Source organism: Neophocaena asiaeorientalis, unplaced genomic scaffold (genome assembly GCF_003031525.2).
Source record: "Neophocaena asiaeorientalis asiaeorientalis breed wild unplaced genomic scaffold, Neophocaena_asiaeorientalis_V1.1 scaffold357, whole genome shotgun sequence".
Lineage (NCBI taxonomy): Eukaryota > Metazoa > Chordata > Mammalia > Artiodactyla > Phocoenidae > Neophocaena > Neophocaena asiaeorientalis.
Genome location: NW_020173270.1, coordinates 2,878,159 through 2,881,396, shown reverse-complemented (window position 1 = coordinate 2,881,396; position 3,238 = coordinate 2,878,159). Strand labels below are relative to the sequence as shown.

The 3,238-nt window shown below is 51.5% G+C and overlaps 1 protein-coding gene across 1 annotated transcript in view; it reads right to left on the bottom strand.

Annotated features, from left to right (window-relative positions):
• SH2D3A (SH2 domain containing 3A) overlaps positions 1 to 2,804 on the bottom strand; it is a 10,092-nt gene extending 7,288 nt beyond the window's left edge. Inside the window, exons 1-2 of the mRNA XM_024745950.1 lie at positions 2,697 to 2,804; positions 1,475 to 1,721 (exon numbers count right to left, since the gene is read on the bottom strand). The gene's annotated coding sequence lies outside the window, so the exon portion shown is untranslated. The remainder of the gene's footprint in view (positions 1 to 1,474; positions 1,722 to 2,696) is intronic.
• Positions 2,805 to 3,238: the final 434 nt, after the last annotated feature.

The following is a 3,238-nucleotide window of genomic DNA, read 5'->3' as shown; positions in this document are numbered from 1 at the left end:
TATACTATATAATATTTTAATATAGAATATTTTTATATTTAAAATATATAAATATAATTATATATAAATATTTATATTTAAAATATATAAACATTTTTGTATGACTATTTATATATTTATACTTTAAGTTAAAGATGTTACCCATAGTCCGATTATATATCTTAATTATAAATTATATCTGAATTATATTTGATATATATATATATATCAGATTAAAATCTGGCTATGAGTAACTTTAATTTAGAATAGGCTGTGATTTCATGGAAAGAGTCATGCATTCACTGGGATTCTTGCAAAGGGAAAAGACCTCTGCATTGCTTTCAAATGTAATGCAGTTTTTTTACGCAGATGACATACTGCTACGTTTTGGCGAAATTTAATTAACAAATTCACTCAAACCAACATTCATGGGGCACCCACTGTGTGCCAGATGCCCCTTCTCGGCACTAGAGACCTAGCACTGAACAACACAGACCAGAATTCCTGTCCTTAGGGATGTTCTAGTAGGGAAGACTGTGATTGGAAAAATAAGTAACTAGATGAGGAAGTATAGGATAGATCCGAGAGACCTAAACAAGAAACTGAAACCAGGGATGGGGTATGAAGATTCAAGGGTGGAGTTAAGATTTTTCCATAGGGTGGCCCGGGAAGGTCTCTGTTGGTGAACACTGGAAGGATTTTGAGGGACCAAGCCAGGTGGTTCTTGGGGTGAAAGAAATTGTAGGCTGGAGAGAATTTAATTTACTAAAGTCCATAGCATCTCAGTCACCTATATGCATACTCAAGGATTCTTAGATTGTACAAAAATCTAACCCATAGGTGCCTTTCCAATGTAAGGCCACTTTTTTTTTGTTTTTTCTGTGGTATGCGGGCCTCTCACTGCTGTGGCCTCTCCCGTTGTGGAGCACAGGCTCCGGACGCGCAGGCTCAGCGGCCATGGCTCACGGGCCCAGCCGCTCTGCGGCATGTGGAATCTTCCCGGACCGGGGCATGAACCTGCGTCCCCTGCATCGGCAGGCGGACTCGCAACCACTGCGCCACCAGGGAAGCCCCATGTAATGCCATTTTTAAGGACATTAAAGGGTCATATTTTTGTAGACTTGTCAGCAAATAAGCATTTGCAGATTTTCATATTTTGGAGCAGATCCATTTCCTTATTACTGCAGTCAAATTTAGGTCTCAGATGCTTTAGGACATGTTAATCATGGCGCAGGCCTCAGGCCCCGGTGTGTCTCAAGTGTCTGGTGGAAAAAACTGCCCTGGATGGGAGGGAAGCAAGCAGTTTGCTTTTTGCTTCCCCTGCCCCCAAGATCTTCTGGGCCTGGCGGGGTCTGCAGGGAAATAGCACCCGGATTCTTATGACCTGAGTCAGCTGGGCTGAGGGCCTGAAAGGGTCAGGAAGTTCCCAGACTGGCCCTAGGTGGCTTAAGGGGCGGGGGAGCTGAACAGAGTGCTGTCTCCCGGTGCCACATACCTGAAAGCCAGGTGTGTCTCCTGGATGCCTGAGCACTTCCTGTTTGTCACCTGGCCAGGCCCAGCCTTGGTCTTAAGAGTCCCCGGACTCCAGCTTCCTCTGTCTTAAGTGCCCCTTAGTGGGTGTGGTGGTGCGTCGCTGACAAGGCTCTGATTAGTTCAGGGGCAGCTCAGAGTGGGCACAGGTCAGCCACAGGCCATTTAAGTCATCCACCTGCCCTGCGTCCTTTGGAATAATTTCTGGATACCTGGGCAGAAGAGAGAGGAACAGGGCAGAGTCAGAAGAGGCGGTGGGTGAGAGGCAAGCTTGGGGAAAGGAGGAAGGGGATTATTCATGCTCTGTTGGCCACATACACGTACACACATGTGCAGGAGGGCAGCCACCTGCACAGAGACACAGGGACACAGGTGGACGCGGAGCCTCAAACTTGAGCAAACATTGACTGGTTGAATGCTTACTGCGTGCCAGGCTCTGTTCTAGACCCCGGAGAAACAGTGATGAATGAGACCACGGCCCCTCCGGTGGGCAAGACACAAAACAAATAAGCGCAGGATGAATGAAGAAGGTAATATCTAAGGGTGAACAATGAAGGTGATAAAACAGGGAAATGTCAAGGAGGCTGGCTGGGGCAGGCCACCTTAAACAGGTAGTCAGGAGGCTCTCTCCCACCAGGTGACGTAGGAGCTGAGACCTCAGTAGAGGGGAGACAGTGATGCAAAGATGTGGAGAAAGAGCAGTCCAGGTGGGGATACGGCAAGTGCAAAGGCCTGGAGCTTGCTTTTTACATCTTACATCATCAGGGAGACTGGGGGGGCTGCGTGCTGTGAGCCAGGAGTGAAGTGGAGAGCAGTAAGATAGGCAGAGACGATGCAGGAACTGGTGGACCTCGAATTTTCATCTCAGTAGGGTGGAAGGGGAGCTACGGGACGGGTTTGAAGTGAGGGAGGGGCACGATCTGGTCTGTGGTTTAAAAACACCGTTCAGGCAAAAGTGGAAGCAGGGAGGCTTTCCGTGTTGCACAGAAAACACGCTTGGAGGAGGACGCCCAGGTACACGGACACGCGTGATACACAGCGTCCCAGTCAGGCGACCCCTTTTACGTTCGCGGACGCATGTGGAGACACCCAGATCCTCTCTGAGAGCTGGTGGCCCCACCTGGAAAAGAGAACTCCCTGCCCCAGTAATCTCCCGGTCCTGGATCTGCCTGGGGCCCCTCACTCACCTGGGCCGGGACCCGCGGAGCTCCCAAGAACCTGGGGCCTGGCGGAAGCCTGAGGCTCTGCGGCTCCCGACCCCTCCCTCCCAGTCCCAGCCAGGTCCAGCCTTCAACCACCGCGCCCGAGGGGAACCGAGCCCCAACACCTGGTCCCTCCCATTTAAACCCCGCCCCTCCAGGCCCCGCCCCTTCTCCAACCATAACCTCCGGGCTCTCGCCCCGCCCCCTTGTTCTCGCCCCGCCCCCTTAGAAACTTTCTTTTCGCTATCCACGCCCCCTTCAGATAAAAACCTTCTTCCCGTAGACCACGCCCCCTTGGGAACTCCGTTCCTGCTAGTGGACCCCGCCCCCTTAAATTTGCCCCCGCCCTTCTCGGGCTGACCACGCCCACTCATCTCCTCACTCCTCTTTTAGTTCCGCCCCTTAGAGCCAGGCCCCTCGATTCCGCTTAGGGCCTCCGGCTGGTCCTAAGCATCCCTGGCCCCTTGGGAAGGGGCAAGGCGGTGTCTCCTAGTCCCTCAGTGTTCCGGGCAGGGGCGGGGCGGTCC